Source organism: Mirounga angustirostris, unplaced genomic scaffold (assembly GCF_029215605.1).
Source record: "Mirounga angustirostris isolate CCGP_5_RB_7025 unplaced genomic scaffold, mMirAng1.0.hap1 SCAF_8, whole genome shotgun sequence".
NCBI classification, from domain to species: Eukaryota; Metazoa; Chordata; class Mammalia; order Carnivora; family Phocidae; genus Mirounga; species Mirounga angustirostris.
Genome location: NW_026991716.1, coordinates 103312698 through 103332169, shown reverse-complemented (window position 1 = coordinate 103332169; position 19472 = coordinate 103312698). Strand labels below are relative to the sequence as shown.

The following is a 19472-nucleotide window of genomic DNA, read 5'->3' as shown; positions in this document are numbered from 1 at the left end:
AGAATTTAGGGAGATAGAGGAGAATTGCATTGTAGGGCATATTTCTAGAACAGAGGGACATATGCAGTAAAAGGGCTCCAAAAATTTTCTTAAGATTGCCTTTAAGTCTAGTGTTAAATATTAACTTGTGGTAGAGCCCAAATGACCATAGACTGATGAATGGATAAAGATGTGGTATATTACTTAGCTATCAAAAAGAATGAAATCTTGCCATTTGCAATGATGTGGGTGGAATTAGAGTGTATTATGCTGTGAAATAACTCAGTCAGAGAAATACAAATACCATATGATCTCATTCATATGTGGAATTTAAGAAACAAAACAGATGAACATATGGGAACGGTGGGATAAAAGGAGAAAGGGAAATAAACCATAAGAGACTCTTAACAATAGAGAATAAACTGAGGGTTGATGGAGGGAGCTGGGTGCGGGGATGGGCTAGATGGGCGAAGGGTGTTAAGGAAGGCATCATCGTGATGAGCTCTGGGTGTTCTATGTAAGTGATGGATCACTGAATTCTACTTCAGAAACCAATATTATACTATATGTTAACTAAGTAAAATTTAAATAAAAAATAAATATTAATTTGTGCATGAACAGGATAAAACTGAACAAGACAGAAAATAATAACGGGAAACCATAAACTGAACAATTCCCAGAGCTCACACAGGGCTGGGAGACATTCCAGTTCCATCAGCCAGAGAGAGGTTGTGCTAACTCCTGAGTTATGAAGTAGAGATACAGAAGATCCACATCTTAGCAGTAGGACTAAACTATCCTTAGACCAAAGGCCACTCTAAATATAACCTAAAATTCTTTTTTTTAAGCCTAAGTGGATTAAAGTCATATACATATACCATAACTGTCTGTAAGAACAAAATATAACACTTTAAAAAAATTCAGCACTCAGTAATGTAAAATTCACAAAGTACAACATTTAATAAAATTATTAGATATGGGAAAAAAGACAGGAAAATATGGAAAATTAGATCTATAACTAGCAGTCAGTAGAACCAGACTCAGAAACCAGAGACATGATGAAAGTAGATTATGGAATTTAAAGGAAATCATGAATAAAATAGAGAAGCAGAAGATATATAAATAATCATATAGAATTTCTAAATATGAAAAATGTAATATCTGAAATGAAAAACTCATTGAATGGGATTAATAGCTGATTAGACATTGCAGAAACAAATATCAGTAAACTTGAAGACATAAGAAAAATTTCCAAAATAAAGCAGTGAATAAATACTAAAATAGAAACAGAGCCTCAGTGACCTATGGGAAAAAATTATCAATTGATATTTGGAGTTCAAGAAGGAGAAAAGAAAGAGGGGATGTCAGAAAAAAAAAATTTTAAGAATAATGACTAAAATGTTCCAAATTCCATGTAAACTATATACTCTCAGATTTAAGAGACTAAGCAAACCCCAGGAAAGATGAATACAATGAAAACCAAAAGACACATCATAATGAAATTGCTGAGAACCAGTAATAAAGAGAAACTCTTAAAACAGAGGAAAAGACATATTACACAAGAGAAACAAGGAAATAGTAATCACTCACTTCATGCCAAATACAAAAACAAAAACATGAAAGCCAGAAGACTGTGGAATGACATTTTTAAAAGAATGAAAGAAAAACCTGTCAACCTAGAAATCAATATAAAATGAAAATATCCTTTTAAATGTCCTAAAAAAAAAAAAAAAAAAACCTTTCAGACAAATAAAAGCTGAGAGAATTCATCATTAACAGATCTACACTATAAAAAATGATAAAGGAAGCCCTTCAGGCAAAAGGAAATGGTATCAGGTAGAAATTTGTATCTAGGGGTGCCTGGGTGGCTCAGTCAGTTGAGCATTCGATTCTTGGTTTTGGCTCAGCTCATGATCTCAGGGTTGTGAGATATAGCCCTGCATCAGGCTCTGTGCTCAATGGGGAGTGTGCTTGAAGTTCTCTCCCTCTCTCTCTGTCCCTCCCCCTGCTCACTCTCTCTCTCAAATAAATAAACCTTTTAAAAAAAGAAATTTGCATCTATGCAAAGAAATTAAGAACACCAAAAATGATCAGTATATGAGTGAATATGTCTTTTTTTCTTGTTTTGAATTTTTCTAAAATTGGGAAAATTCTAATAATATCTGTAGTTAATAGTATCATGCCAATGCAAAGTTCCTGGTCTTAAGAAAATGGGCTATATCATGTAAGATATTAACATTCAGGGAAGCTAAAAGAAGGTTATACTAGAAATCTCTATACCATTTTTGCAACACTTTTGTAAGTTTAAAGTTAGTTCGAAATAAAAAGTTAAACAAAAAGATAAGTCTACTCTTTAAAGCAAAAATAATGACAATGTATTTTGGGGTTTACAACAGGTAGAAGTAAATATTTCACAAAACAATAAAGGATAAAATCAGGGCATGGATCTGTGCTGTTGCAAGATTCTCACATTAGATGTAAGTGGCATAATATTATTTGAAAGTAGACTGTGACAAGTTAAAATTCATACTGCAAGCCATAGAGGAATTTCTAGAACAATATAAATGAATAAAACAAAACCAACAGCTAAATGCCAAGATAGAGGACTAAAAAAAATATTTAAAATTCAAAAAAAATTTTTCAATTAATCCAAAAGAGAGTTCAGGACAAGAGGGAAAAAGAAGAAAAGTAGATATGGGACAAATAGAAAACAAATATCAAAGTGTTGTATTTAAACCTGACCAATTATATTAAATATAAAAGATTTCAAAACTCCAAATAACTTACAGGACCATTAAACAAAAATGGAAAAATGGAAAAGGATCAAAATCATACAGAGTATATTCTCTGGCTTAAATGTAATTAAATTAGAAATCAATAATAGAAAATGCTTACTTGTCTTCCTACATAGGCATATTGTGATTTGCTATTAGATTCCTCTGGTTGTTAAAATGTCTAAAGCTGTCTTTCTTCAAGTATGTGGTAGATACTGGAGTTTCACTGCCTTAGAACCTGCACCAGACTTTATTTATTTATTTATTTATTTTAGTATCTTTCCTATACTAACCAGGTTAGAACACTAACACAGCTACATTACCATTAGCTTATAGCTAGGGAACTAGATGAATCCTAAATTCTATGCCAGCCAGAGAACATGAGAAATAGGAGGTAGAGGGCATGAATGAGGAAATGGGCTCTTCTTACAGGCAGAGGTGTTTGATTCTTCAGAATAACTCTAGTGGACGTTTGAGAATTTGGTCTGACATTGTAAGCATCAATCTATGTAAAAAGTAATTTTTCTGATACAAAAGACAGTTCTGTGATGAGGTTGATTATTTTTCCTGGTTACTGATATTTCTAGCCTTATAGTATTCATAACTGGTTTCTTGGAACTCCCAAGATTGTGTAAGCTATAAAAATAACGCATAATAAATCCCTCTTTGCTTAATCTTGCAGTGAAGAATCTTGACCAAGATATGAAGCTCTGGGTATTTTTCAGAGACCTCCCTCACCTTCATCGCTAGGAATTCCACAAATGTATTTCTGCATGCGAGATGAATGCAGCTCCTCAGAATGGCTACTTCAGTCTTCCCTTAGCTCTTGGGAATTTCTCCGTGCATCACCCAGCTGTTTCTGCGGAGATCTCCTCCCCTAACCCACTCGGGCTTCTTGGATAGGATCTAAGGGAATGCCAGGTTGGAAATCTTTCAATTAGTTCTTTTTTGGTTATTAGTAAACATGTACACAAACTTCACACCCATCAAATTGTGCAAATGCAGGTTAAACAAATATAAAAACAATTATTTTTCTACTGTCAGAGAAAGAAACCCCAGCCTTCTTCTCTTACCTTTGTATTTTTCAAGTGTTCATAACACCCATCTTCTCTAGTCCCCAAACAGCTGACAGAATCTCTGAGAGGGATAGAGAATCATGTCTGAATGCTGCACAGCTTGAATGATAACATCCAAGTATGTACAACCTCATCTGAAGCCCATGCAACTGAAAAGAGTCAAAGCAGTATGCCTCCTTATCCCCATGAGGGAAGGGATGAGATTGAGAGCACCTCAACAATTCTGACACCAAACACTCTGTTAGTCTCCCTAAGCTCCTTTAGGCTGTTTGTGGGAGTTCTTGGACACCTTATTTGTAAGTTTTGCTTAGGTGGTCTAACACCTTAATTTGGGATATGGGAATACCTGCCATGTAACTGTTTGGTTCTCAGTCTTAAGTCCTAAGCAGAAATTTAGATGAAAGACTATTTAACCTTCTGTTTTCAACAGTTCACCTATTGTATTTCCTACCCTAGCCTAACACATCTGCTTAAAACCCCTAAAATGCCCCACATATTGCTAGCTTCTCATCTCTGCTTACCTTTTTTCTATTCATTGAAATTAACTCTTAGTTAATTTTAGGGCTGCTTCTTTCTCCAAGGGCCAGCTCAAATGTCACCTCTCCCAGGATAACTACTCATTTCAGTTTGTGCTACTATACCACTTAGTAGGCTCTTAGACAATGACAAATACTCCAAACACAATTCCAGTGCTTCAGTCCTTCCTGCTGTGCCCATGCTAGACATCACTAGTCACTCTTGATACTCTTTCTGGCTAAGCCATTGGGTGGAATCTTTTTAACAGAGCCCTGCAGACAACTATTATCAGCTAATCATTATTGAAGCATGATGTGAAACCTATTTCACATCCTTGAATTTGTAATAGACCTTCTATAGGTATAGCCCATCAAAGTAAATTAGAAGGGGCCAGAGGGCATATACCAATTCCTTTATATCACCAGTGCCTAAGACAAATTAGGCCTTAGTAATGTTTGATGTTTTTTTACTGCAATAGATTTTAGCAGTGGACTGACTTTCAGTTTTTCTCATGTTGTGTCAATTAGTCTTCTGTAGCAAACATGTAAGAAGATTTTAATGTATTCTTAAGGTTTTATTTACTTAAGTGGGTAGCTGATGGTTGTATCATTTTTTAAACATTTTATATATTTGAAATATTTAATAGCTTTTCAAATGATGTGATGAAAAACAGAATCCAAAGGAGTAGAGATTCTGACCACAGTATATGGAGCCATGCAGACCTACAGGCATTTGTGAGACACACACATTCAAGTTAAGCAAACAGAAACCCAGGTACACTTTGTTTAACAGCAGAATAGGAAAAAACATGTATCTTAATCACATAGAAAAATATGCACAGGGATAGAATTAAGCTCCCAATCCTTTCTTGGACCAATTTCACTGTGATATGAATTAGAAGTCTCCATGATTAGCCTCCAATTCAATGAAAACACACATAAAGCCTCACCATTTTCTTGTTTCAGAATCAGAAGATAACCTATTTGATGGCAGGTTTCTTGTATGTCTTATTCATATCCCTAACCCTAGCACAGATCCTTTTTAAACACACACAAAAAGTATTTAATGACTATTTGTTGACTTGTATTTAAAAAATAAGAATCTTTCCCTGTTTATATTAATTTATCATTGAAATCTTTTTCCATGAAGAACATACTTAAGGTTGGGGTTTGTTATGTACACTTTAAGGTATCCCTCATCACTAGCCCTAAAAGATTCTGCATTTGTAGAATAAAAGTTGAATGAGGAAATATGATTTTATTCAAACTCCAATATTCATGATTTTATGAAAAATGCTCCCCACCCCAAAATGAGCCAGTCAGAAATCTTAGAATCCCAAAGAGAATTGAATCAGTCTTGCATTCAGTTATCCTGAATGATAAGCATCCTTTTGTAAACATACAGGAAGGATCATGTGATTTATTCATTCATTTATTCAAAAAAGATTTACTGAATACCTACTAAGTAAATTGCCGGTGCTGGGTGCTTTGCGGCAGCAAAAAATTATGACCTAAAATTCACTAAAAATTAGCTTTAGAAAGAAATATGAAAAGCTGAGATTTTCCTAGACAATCTCTTCTTAGACTTTTGACAGCTACATTGACACCCTCCTTCAAATCCTGCTGATCTTCTGGTGGTATACATACACTTTGATCTTACTGTCTTGCTTTTCCACGTGTGTGTGTGTGTGTGTGTATTTGCTTGCTTATCCAATCTTACCTCTGTATTTTATACTCAGTTTCTTAATTCCCAACCTGTTTCCTTAGCCTGATGCTTCTTAAGACCCAGATGGACAACTGATGAGTAATACAGACATTAAATTCTATAAGATTTCTATGAGAGAAAAGAGATGGGAGTCATTATGGGGTTGCAGTGAGTTCACAAGGGGAAGATGTAGATAGTGGGTTCTTGCAAGGTGAGTAGGATTTTAAAAGGTGCAACTAGAGCAAAAATACCTCAGACACACAAGAGTGTTGAGCTAAGGCAGGCAAACAGTCTGATCAATGAGGTAAGTTAAAGGATTTAGAGAGACCAGTCTACTGGAGGGATATTTTTTGAGTATTTGAGAGATAAGTGATAAAGACCTGAAGCAGCTTATTCCAGCCCTAACTAATATAGCCAATGGTAGAAACGTACTGGATACTACACAGCATGGCAAAATTGTCTTAGAATCCTTCCATTTTTGCATAGGCCTCTTTTCAAATAGTGAAAATAATAGATGATCTGTTACTATTGCAACCAGTCCTTTCCAGAGCTCCCAGAAGTAGAAGTAGAAAAAAACACCTCTTAAGAAAGAGTCCACAAAACCAATATGAGATTTAAACTCAATACAGGAATATCTGAGGAGGGCTTAACTTTTCTTTGCTTATGGGCTTATTCAAACTATCTTCTCCTTTTACATATTTCAAAAAGACTCTCAGTTGCTTAATAAATGTTTTTGGCACAAACTGCCACCCTTCTTTTCTTTTATTCTCTCCCACACAGACTGCACCTATTAATTTTGACATTCCTTCTAAGAATCATCCCACTACATTTCAGTTATGTGCATTAAAGTACAATGGATTTTCTCCATTATTCCCCGTTGCTTATGTTCCTAACTTTTTTTTTTATTAATGTACAAAACCCTGTTCAAGAAAGATCATTTTCTTACCTTAACCTATATGTTCAGGTCAAACCACCAGCCAGGATTGGTAAATTCTGTTTCATAAATAAATAATATGTATGTTATATATATGTAATTATACACATAAATGCATATAATACTATGTAGTATCATATATCTTAGTGTTACTTCATGCTTCCTTTAAAATTTTCCTTCATATTTAAAATATGCTCTCTTTAGGGAGCCTGGGTGGCTCAGTAGTTAAGCGTCTGCCTTCGGCTCAGGTCATGATCCCAGGGTCCTGGGATCGAGCCCCGCGTCGGGCTCCCTGCTCGGCAGGAAGCCTGCTTCTCCCTCTCCCACTCCCCCTGCTTGTGTTCCTGCTCTCGCTATCTCTCTCTCTGTCAAATAAATAAATAAAATCTTAAAAAAAATAAAAAATAAAAAAAATAAAAATAAAATATGCTCTCTTTGACTTTTATAATATTAACACTAGCAGCAAACATTTGTCTGAACTAATAAATAACTTTTCCAGATTGGGGAAACAAAGTATTTTCTTTACACCTTTGAGAAATCATCAGTTTACTTGCTTCCTAAATCAGACAATTTGTTATATGGAAGTTTGTTGAAACACTAATGATATCTCTATCTATGAGAATTTCAGGAACTACCAAAAAAGTACAGACCAATGAATCTTACTTTCATACCAAGAAAGCTAGCTGGATTCATGATAAATGTAAATTCAGTGTATGCTGAAGCAGGCCCAATCTCTAAAGGAAAAGAAACATGGCAAGAAATCAGGTTTATTTTGAAACCAAAATAAGCATGTTGAAAACAAATAGGGGTGATTTATTTAGTTCCCCAAATCCTTTAAGACTTTGATCTTGTTGTATCTATTTATCTTTCTGTACTCAATGGTTACCTTAGTAATTATTATTTGTTGGGTACTCAAAAGATGGTCTAAAATTGAATAGACTACACCAATAAAAATGCACTGAAGCACACCAGAAATTTAGAGAGGTCTGTTTTAGTCATAGATGAAGAACTGAGTTTTAAAGAGAACAATGTGGAGAAGAGCGGTGGCTCAAGGGATGAGAACTTCTTAAGTAATCAGCATGAGACAACATACAATAAATTCCTTAAGGTTGCAGAGGATGTGCTTTTTCAGACAGTAAAATGTCAGCCCAATGGGGAAACTTACAAAAGTATTTTGCTTTATGTGTGTGAGATAAAGAAAGTGGCAGGTCAAGTTTCATTATAAGCAAAAATCACATAAACCACCTACAGTGAAAGTTTATGAGTTATCCATTATGATCCAGTGTTGATTGGCTGCATGATTTGTTGCATTGTACATTCATCCCAACTCTTGGAAAGCTTTATTGTTCTTTGAAATACTTCAGGGAGGGCTACTGAAGATAATTAGCCTGTACAAGACCAAGCACAAAAGCCTCGGCACAGCTCAGACAATGTCATCAGTTATACTCCTAGAGAACTACCAAAAATTTACTATAAGACTGTTTCTCAAAGAGGATGATCTAATGTAGTGTTACCACCAAAGGTTCAGAAAATGTAAGTTATCCTCAAGAAAGTTATTAAAAACCAACGAGAAAAAAAAATTTACTCTTACAGAAATCTATGATCCCTGAAACAAAAGTCCAAGCTGATACACAGGTACCTGGTAAGATCCACACATTGGAAGTATAACACAGTTCTGCAGAGAAATACCAATAAGACACACACACACACACACACACAGAAATGCACACACACGCAGATTTATTTTAAGGAATCACCTCACACAATTGTAGGAGCTAGCAAGTCTTAAATCCACAGGGCAAGCTGGCAGGCAAGAAACTCAGGCAGGATTTCTATGTTATAGACTTAAGGCAGAATTCCTCCTTCTCTGGGAAACCACAGTTTTTGCTCTTTATGGAATCAAACTGATTGGATGAAGCCCACCCACATTTTGGAGGGCAACCTTTTACTTAAAGTCAACTAATTGTAAATGTTAATCACATCTCCAAAATATCTTCACAGCAGCATCTAGTCTAGTGTTTGACTAAACAACTGGGCACCAGAGTCTCACCAAGTTGACACATAAAACTAACCACCACGGGGAGCAAAAACAGTTAAGGGTATCCTTTGTAAAAAGCAAAAAGGCAGGGGAGATCGGGAAAGATAAAGTATTTTGTGTCAGTTTCAATATGATTTTGCAGAACTGTATATCTATAATTTTAGGAAATTGCTATTATATGAGAAATCTATCAGGTAGTCAAGATATCCTAAAACACTGGTGATAAGACTAGGATCAATGATTTCCAATCAGTTTTGCTTTTGTTACACAAAAGCAATTACTAACACAACAGAATAAATAAGAAACGCTATTAAGAAAATTTGCTATAAAGACGGCATTCATTTAAAGTTAGAATGAATATATTGATACTGCTAAGACCACTGTGCTGTTTTCTCCTAATAGAATAATTTTGTGTCCCTGTTAAGATCTATCAGGATCTCTTAACACCTGGGGCTCTATCTGCCTTCTCAAGCAAACCAAGGTTTTCAAAATAGGCAAAATCCCTCTGCCGAAGGAAATGAGGTCACGGCTCTATTTTCCATTACTGCTTCTATTATATCCACTTAACTTGCATTGCCTCAGTTGATATCTGAAATTATTTGATTCACTTCATTTTCTAAATCAGCTATCAAGAGTACCAGAGCTTCTTTTCTCCACAGCATCAAGGAAATCTTAACTCCAAACTCTTGATTTTCTGCTCAGACTTACAAGTTTCTGGAACGTCCCCACTTATAATAACTAATTTTCTGCTCTTGAGTAACTGCCAAGTCCTCTTAAGTTCACTTGACTCTCAGTCCTGGCCCCAAATAGCTTTGTCTTTTCTATTTCTATCCACACAACCTTGTGACATAACCAATTGTCACCTACCTTAATGTAGTTTTCTAGCTATTCTCCCATCAGTCTGTTTATTGGTTGTTTCCTACAGAGCTTGCCACTCCTGGAAGATACTCTGCTTAAAATAAATGAGTTGTTTCATCAGTACCATGTCTCATCAAAAGCAGGTATTACATTTTTCTTCATGATGCCATGTGTCCAAAGGAACAGTTTTTCTGATCTTTTTCCTATCGTCTTCCTGTGCAACACAAATACCGGATAGTTCTACAAGGTCTTAACATGATTTCCCTGAACCATTATGGAAATTGTATCATCTAACACAGCCCAATAGAAATAGGATTTGACTCCTGGAAATCTGGGTCAATCATGCCCAATTACATATCCTTGGGCAAGTCATCTAATTTCACTAAGCCTAAACTTTAAAATAGACACAATAATATTTTTGCAACTATTTCAGTGTCATTTATCCACTCAACAAATATTTGATTCCATAAATATTTGGTGAAGAGCTGTCCTAGATGATATCCTAGGAGTTAAGAATAGGAGGTGACAAGATAATGTCCCTTTCTTTACAGATCCTACACAGTGACAGAAGATATTAAGTAAAAAAAATGCATGATGTTTATATCAACAAGAGACTGTGATAATTGTTATGAAGGGGATAGTCATTGTTTTGTAGCAGAGAAGTCTGTGGAAATGGGGAGGTGTTGCTTTAGATTGATTGGGCAGAAAAACGCCTCTCAGAGGAAGTGATTTGGGGGCTTACAACTGAAGGAAAAGAGGTATCCAGGCACGCTGAGAGGAAAGAATATTTTAGGCAAAGAGAACAGAAGGCCAAAGTAAGAAGGAACCTGGAAAGAGACCAGCAAGGAGACAGTGGCCAAGATGAAGTCCAATAGATAGACAAGAGCCAAATCATATAGGACTTTACAAGGAGTTTTTTAAGTGTTTAATTGAGGAGGTGCTTGGGTGGCTCATTTGGTTAAGTGGCTGCCTTTGGCTCAGGTCGTGATCCCAGGGCCCTGGGATCGAGCCCCGCACCAGGCTCCTTGCTCAGGGGGAGCCTGCTTCTGCCCCTCCCCGCTGCTCAAGCTCTCTCTTTCTCTCTATCTTAAATAAATAAATAAAATCTTAAAAAAAAATAGTGTTTAATTGAGGAAGAAACATAATGCAATTTGTATTTTTAAAAAATCATCCTGACAGTTGCATATAAAATAAAATGAAGGAAAACATAGTTAGGACCATTTGGGAAGCCACAGCAGTAGTCCAAGTAAAAACTCATGTTGGTTTTTTCTAGTATGGTGGCAGTAAGGGTAAGAGAGAAATCCATTTCGAGATATATTTTGGTGAGTGAAGCAATGATGATTGTGCCCTTTCTATATTACATGCAGGTGCAGCATCTAAGAGGACACCACTGGCATTCTAGACATAAAAGTATTTCCATCAATAAGAATTATGGATGGATTGGATAAAGAGGATAAACTAGAAAATATAACCAAGGAAGAGTCACATGTTTCTCCTTAAAATACTGTGAGAAAGGTACTGCCTTTCCATGTCACATGGAAATAATTTTGGGGTTGGGGGAGACATGAAGTAATATTTGTGATAAGCTAAGCTGGGGATGCCTATTAGACCTCCAAGGCAGAATGTCAAGTTGGTGATCGAATATTTGAGTCTCCAGCTCAAAACAGAAATCAGAGTTTAAGACACAAATGTGAGAGTTATCAGTTTATAGGTTATATTCCAGTGGGTTAGGCCACTTAAGGAGAGCACAGAAAAAAGGGCCCATGAGAGAAGCACTCACACAGCTAGAGGTGGGGATAAGGGGCGCCTGGGTGGCTCAGTTGGTTAAGCGTCTGCCTTCAGCTCAGGTCATGATCCCAGGGTCCTGGGATCGAGTCCCGCATCGGGCTCCTTGCTCAGTGGGAGTCTGCTTCTCCCTCTCCTCCCTGCTTATTCTCTCTCTCGCTGCCTCTCACTCTCTCTCAAATAAATAAATAAAATCTAAAATATATGGATAAATGGAAAAGGACACAATTACAGAGACTGAAAGAAGTTGCCAGTTAGGTAGGAGAAGAGAGAAAGTCATTTTAGGAGGAAGTTGCTTCATAGGAGCCCAAAAAGGAAAGTTTTTCCAAAATGAGTGAGTAGTTGGCTGAGTTAAGTATTTCTAAAAAGTCAAAAATTATAGTGGGATGAAGACAGAAGACTGCCCTTTATCTTTCATAATATGGCAACTGATGACTCCCACACTGAGGCAGTGGAACAGTATGGAAAGAAGCCAAATTGGAGTGGGTTGAAGAGTAAATAGGAGTCAGAGTCAGGTATACAGTGTTGCTTTGAAAAACAATAGGAAAATGGATGACAGCTAAGCAGAGGATGTTAGGTCAAAGGCAGAGTTTTGAAATTAAAATGGAAAATAGTAGAGCCAGCAAGTGCAAAGGAAGGAACTGGCCCTTGATAGAAGTAAGGACATCTTTTCAGCTGTGAAAGGACAGGGTAGGAAAGAGGATGGGTGACGAGGCAGGTAAGTTTGTTGACTTGGCGAAGGGAGCATGAGGCCTTTGCCATCTGCTCTTATTTGATTAATGAGGTATGAGGAAGGCTATCAGCTTAGAATGTGGGGAGTATATATGGTGCAGGAAGGTTAAGGGAAAGGAAATGTTTTAAAGCAGTCCTTTCAAAGCATGGCAAAGCAATTTACTGTGGAAACCTAAAAGTATCGCCAGGCATTATTAAGTGTTGTTCAGGTTTGTGGTAATTAAAGGAAAATGAGTCATTCCAGGCGGGTGATTCTTTTTCACACCTGAAGTTTCGGTTGTTGTGTTGTGCACGTGGAAAAGATGGGATGACTGGAACAAATAAAGGTGGAGCTCTTATAAGTGCCTCCAACAGGAAGAGAGTGGGGCAAAGTTGCTGAGAGTATCCATAAGGAGATAGTCATAAAAATAAAATACAGAAACTAAATTGGATATGGAAGGAAGTGAGAGCAGTGATGGGTCTGTGTAACTTGCATGGGGCATCATTCCAAGAGATAATATTTTGGATTGGAAAAGGAATGCAGATTACACAGAGTCCAGACGGAGGAGAAAAGAATAGAAGGATACTGGAGACAGAATCTGTGGCAGCAGAGCGGAAGCTCCTGGTCCTGAAGTAAGAGAGTGAGGGTGGTGAGGTAGCATGATTGCAGAGGGAGAGACGGGGCAGCGCTCACTGCGGATGGTAGGAAGGCAGCTGGTAGCACCGAGGGCCCAGCTGAGGCTGGAGGTCTCAGGGTGAGCTGGCACAAAATACTCAAAAGTGCGGTAGTTTCTCAACAAGTGTTCATTGTCCAAAATACTAGAATCAATAGGTCGATCTGATGAAATGCTGGGGATCTGAAGTGCAGGTGCAACGAAAGAACACATGCTAAGTCAACATAAATTATTATTCTTTTTCTTACTCTCGTTACTATTCTCAACATGCTAAGTCAACATAAATTATTATTCTTTTTCTTACTCTCAACTTCCTAAGACTTAGGAAGACCCTGAGAGAGCACAGGAAGGAGTCCCTTGCTTCATCTCTTCTAGCTCTTCTCGCTTTGATCCTACTTCTCTCAGGCATTGAGTTCAATAAATGCATTTCACAGTTAAAAGGGCTCTTCTCCTTCCATAACTATAAGCCTAATTTACTTTTGATTAGCAAAACTGGATGTTTTCTGGCAGAAAATACAAATTTCAAAGTAGCCACACCTTTTTTCAATATTTTAAATATAGGCTTAAATGCAATTGAATAATATTTTTTGAACAGTTATATGGCAGTTTCCTCACATAGTCAGAGTAGAAAAAATCATGTTCATCCACTACACTCTGGTTCACCAAATCCTATAATAGTAGAACTAAAGGGCACCCTAGGTAGCCTAAAAACTATAGTTATATAACAACAAAAGTAACGTTCTAATTTATACAGCAGGCAGTAGGCTCATGAAATTTATCCCCCCAGCTGGTGAAACAACCCAAAAATATAGCTGTCTATACATTTTTACATGATAAATGCATAATACGTTATTGACAAAACTAGAATGTTTGGTATATAATCTTAACTTTTCTGGAGTTGAAATTATAAGAAAGAAAATTGATTTCTACTCCAACAAAAACTCTTATATCTTTCAAAGAAAAAGTGTTCAGATAAATAAACCATGGGCCTGAAGGATTGGTTTAGTTCTCTCTTTTCTGATGACAATTTACATCAAAATACATGCAAAGAAAAATAGACAACACAAATATTAGTTATACTACACAAAATGCCAGTCTTTGTTTATTTGACACTGCTTTTACAGAATTGGTTTAATTTACATGCACATCAGACTTATGAAGAAAAAAGATATATATTTTATTTACTTTTAATAAAATAAAAATTGTTGACAATGTGGTTTATTGAACTTGGCATGGATCAAGAAAATGGATTATGTAAAGTTTTTTTTCATTCCCCAAAAAATCATGTTATGTAGACTTTTAAAAAGAGAAAGAAAGGGAAGAATAGCATATGTTGATAATATGATTGCCGAAGACTTCTGGCAACAAAGTAGATTGAGTGGATGCAATTTCATATCCTGCTTCAAACAAAAAGGTAGCTAGATACAATGTAACAAAAGTTAATACATCATCAAGACTAAATAAAATAAAGGACAACATAAAAGTGCCATAAAATAAGAGACAACTTAAACCCAGAGCCCTAAGAGTATGACTAGGCCCCACAGTGGTCTTTTGGCCCCCTGGAACCTTATACATGCACAGCTTACTAGAGCTGAGTTCTAATGCCCATGCAGGGACAGAATATAATTGTAGGCTCTGCAAAGTAAGAAACAAGAGTAGATAACATTGCAAAATAAATAAATTTTAAAACATAAAAACAAGGCTCTATAAAGGCCCTTTTCTTTATCATTATCTTAATACTCAAATCAGATATATAATGACCATCATTTCTTCAGGAATCATTATTAATTAGACCCAAAAGCTACCAAATATACAATCTTTATACTTACATAGGATGCTTCCACACAAGTTAGCAAACAGGAAAATTACAGTTGTAAAAACAAAAAAAGAGACACCATTTCATTGCATAAAAAAAAAAAACCCAATCACATTCCAAGTAATAAATCTTTAAAAAGGTGTACAAAGTCCCCATCCACAAAACATAAATTTATCAGTAGAAATGAGAGACCTAAATAGAGTAGCAATATAAAGGTTCCTTATTAGATAATTCAATGTCATATTTCCCTAAATGGATCTATAGATTTAACATAATCCCAATCAAAATATCAAGAGATTTTTATAGGAAATTAACAATCTGATTCTAAAATATATATGGGACTCTAAAGGGCAAAGAATAGGCATAACATTCTTAAGGAAGAAGAACAAAGTGAATTTACCCTACTTATTATCAAGACAATTTAAAATCTTCATCAATTCAGATCTTTGGTGTTGGAGTAAAGAAAAATAAATAGGCCAATTAAATAGAACAGAAGGCACAGACAGTACCCAGTCTGGAACCTCTCCAGTACAAATGTGAACACTTTATTTAAAGCAAGGATGCCTCCAGAGTGCAAAGTGCTAAAGCTGATCTTTTCAGTAAATGATGTTAGGTTGCTGGACTTATGTATCAAAGAGAAATTTGACCTTTCCTTATACCATACACAAAAATGAATTCTGAATGGGTTGTAGATATAAATGTGACATAGATATGATGTGCATAAATGTGATGTAAATATAAGTAATATGATGTTTCTAAATGATAAAGTTGGAGAATATCTTTATGACTTTGTAATAGATAAATATTTCTTAAACAGGACACAAAATGTACTAAGTGTAAAGGGAAAGATTGATACATCTGCCTATATTAAAATTAGAATTAAGAACTCCTGTTATCAAATGATAACATTAAGAGAGTGCAAAGGCAAGCATCAGGGTAGGACAAGATATTTGCAACACAAATAATCAATAGAGTTTATATTCAGAATATTATAAAGAACTTACACAAATATAAGAAAAATTGAAGGTAAGACAAATCTTAAAAATAGACAAGATACTTGAGGGGCACCTGGATGGCTCATTTGCTTAAGCAGCGACTCCTGATTTCAGCTCGGGTCATGATCTTGGGGTCCTGGAATGGAGCCCTGTGCTGGTCTCCATGCTCAGTGGGAAGTCTGCTTCAGGATTCTCTCTCCCTCTGATCCCCCCTTACCTCCCTGCTCACTCTCTCTCCCTCTAAAATAAATAAGTAAATCTTTAAAAAAAAATAGACAAGATACCTGAATAGGAATATCATAAAGGACATTTGAACTGCAAATAGATATACTAAAAGTTGCTACAACTCATGAGTGGTCAGGGAAACTCAAATTAAAATCACAGTAAGATAACATTACACATACCAAATTGGCCAAAATTATGGACTGGCAATAACAAATGTCATTAATGAATTGAGGTAATAGGAATACTAATCATTGATAGTGGAAGTTTAAATTAGTAAAAACACTTGGTTTACAGCAGAAAAAAATGAGCAGAAAGTATATAAAGGTACTCCAGTAACTAAACTTTTTAGTTAATTTGGTTATCTTATACCATTAGTTAAGCCCAATGTACATTGAACAGTAGTTAAAGTAAATGGCATCTTTATCTTGTTCTTGACTTTAGCAGAAGTGTTTCTAATCTCTTGTGAACATATTTGTGGATCTCTGACAGGTATACTTTACTTTAGGGCCATCTTTTAACAGACTAAGGGCACATCAGATTAGACCTACTCTGCTAGAAATTCACATTAAGAACTGGTGTGTTATTTTCTTTCCTATTTTTTTCAGAGTGAACATATATTTTTCTCCTAATAAAATGTAATGCAGTAAATTGCTTTAATAAATTTCCTAATTTGAATTATTTTTGCATTTAAAAGAAATATATGTCATCATGTATTATTAGTCATAATATTATTTTACTATATTGCTGGATTTTATCTTATTTTTTTTTAGAATTTTGCATCTGTTTGTTAATGGAATTAGCCAACAGTTTTCTTTCTCATTTTTAAAAATCTTCATTGTACCACAACAAGTGATACTCATTTGCAGGAGGTGTCAGGGAGAAAGAATGTCCTATCTACTTCAATATCCTTCTAGCTAGACTAAGAATCAAATTGCCATGAGAACAGATTAAGAGGAAAAAAGTCAAATTTAATTTCATGCATATGGAGAATCCATAGACACATGGAAATTCCAAAGACAGTCAGACAAATAAGGCACATATGTCATTCTGAACTAAGAAGGGGGTAGGAGTCTGGGACTTCAAAGGGAAAGAATGAAATTCACAGAAAGATGAAAAAGTGTAAATGCTGGGCAAACAAATGTTTTCTGAGCCACTCAGGAACAATGGGACTTAGAGGACTTTGATCAAACAGGCCTTGCCAGTTTCCTCCCTCTCTGCAGCACCTAGTTCCTGGTTTAATGTAGTTATCTTTGGTGATAGCTCTCTTCCTAAAGCAGATCCTTTATCTAAATTCTTTTAGGCAGTTGAGGGGAGGTAAAGAGCTTTCCCTGAATCCACTGGGTTTTGATTGCTTTTTAACTCAAAATAATCTTCATGCCAAAGTGGCCCATCTTGGGGTGGCCTGACAGAAGCCTATTTAACCTCTCTAGACATCTTTAGGTTTTATTTTTATCCTTAATATTTTGACATTTCACCATGTTTTGTCAGGATCTGTTTTCTCTCATTCATTTTATTTCATGTTCAGCAAGTCCTTTCACCAAAAGTGTGTATATTTTATCAGTCCTTTGAAGTGATCTTTCATTATTCCTTCAATTATTTCTTCTCTTTATCTTTGTTCTCTTCACCTTATTAAATATATGTTTGAACATCTAATTTCTTCTTTATATCCCAATTTTACTGGGTTTTTTTATACCTTTTGTCCTTTAGTATTACATTCTGTGAAAAATCTCTCTTTGGTATCTTCCAGTCCATTTTTAACCTTATTCATTCCATCTAGAGAGTTTTAAATTTCAGCTAATTTTTAATTTCCAAGAATTTCATGGCTGCAAAGTCCTCCTGAATTCATCTGAAATTATTCACTATATTTAGTTAAAAATATTCTCCTCTTTTTATTTTATTTTATTTTATTGTTAAAGATTTTATTTATTTATTTGAGAGAGCGAGAATGAGAGAGAATACATGAGAGGGGGGAGGGTCAGAGGGAGAAGCAGACTCCCTGCTGAGCAGGGAGCCCGATGTGGGACTCGATCCCGGGACTCCAGGATCATGACCTGAGCCGAAGGCAGTCGCTTAACCACTGAGCCACCCAGGCGCCCTATTCTCCTCTTTTTAAAAAAGTATTTATACCAGTTTTAGTTTTAATAGTCAACATCTAAAAATAACCCAAATGCCCATACAAAGCTGAATGGATAAACTAGTTGTGGTATATCCAAAAATAATGTTACTGAACAAAAAAAGATGAGCTACTCATACAAAATCACTGATGAATCTCAAAGTAATTATGACACATACAGAAAAGGGAAAAAATACAGCAAATGGCTTATGATTCCAAACATATAAATTCAAGGAAAAACGCAAAGGTAACTATCCATTATATGGGAAAGTAAATCAATAGTTACCTGGAGAGGTGGGAAAGACAAGGAAAATTATAAAAGGACATGAGGTAAATATACTGTGAGAGATAGGGGCATGGTCAGGACTATGATGATGGTTTCAGAGATTCATTCCTATGTCAAAACTTATCAAATTGTACACTTTAAATTTATGCAGGCTAGTACATGTAAATTATACATTTAAAAAGCTTTTAAAAATGGTTCAAGATAAAAAAAAATGTGTATGCCCCACTCTTTTTGGGAAATAGGTTTGGCAACCCTGTATTACTGTACCATCTCTCTCCTCATGCCCTGTGAGAATGTTCACTCTGAAAAGCCTGTTCTGGAAGCAACTCTCCTTTAAAGCAGTTTCCTCCTGCAAGTACTGTTAACCGTTTGTTCTCCTTTGCTCTAATTCAGGCTCATTTCTGCCTTTCAAGAATTCTGAAGAACATCTCATATAGTGAAGAAAGCTATTTTTATTTTTCAGCATATTGAAGTATTAGTACTTGGTTTTAGATCTTTCTTTTCAGCTCAGGGAACTTAGAGCAAGGACAGAGGTAGATAAATGTACTCAGTCCATCATCTTCTTCTAAGTCTTATTAAATGCTTGGTTATTTCACTGATATGGACTCAACACCTTTTTATTTCTCAGTGACACCCCCAAAATATCCATACCATCTACAAACAGCCTTTGTTTATCAGATATTTCTCTTATTCCTTGATTTCATGTTGTCATTTAACCACTATGAATTATAATTAAGTGTGCTTTAATGTCATGTAGAACCTATCAGTCTCAAGACTAGTTTAAACTCTAGAACTCAAATGGCTAAAAACAATAAAAAATAAAATAAAATAAAAAACTTTCAAACACTGAAAAAAATATGACCCTCTTTTCAAGGAAGGTCATCTTAAAAGAACTACGTAATGGCCTTCAGATAAGACTCAGAACACTCTTGTTGGCATCTTGAGACACCAGGAGTCCTCAAATACATATCTTTGTACAGCATATAAT

At 35.6% G+C, this 19472-nt stretch overlaps 1 long non-coding RNA gene across 2 annotated transcripts in view; it reads right to left on the bottom strand.

Annotated features, from left to right (window-relative positions):
* The window catches only part of LOC129045528 (uncharacterized), a 209910-nt gene that overhangs the window by 119709 nt on the left and 70729 nt on the right, over positions 1–19472 (bottom strand). The window contains exon 3 of one of the 2 annotated variants that reach the window (XR_010413440.1): positions 7570–7717. The exons of the other annotated variant lie outside the window; for it this stretch is intronic. This is a non-coding gene — a long non-coding RNA (uncharacterized LOC129045528). Of the gene's footprint in view, positions 1–7569; positions 7718–19472 lie in introns of those variants that run through there. 2 annotated transcript variants of the gene reach the window in all.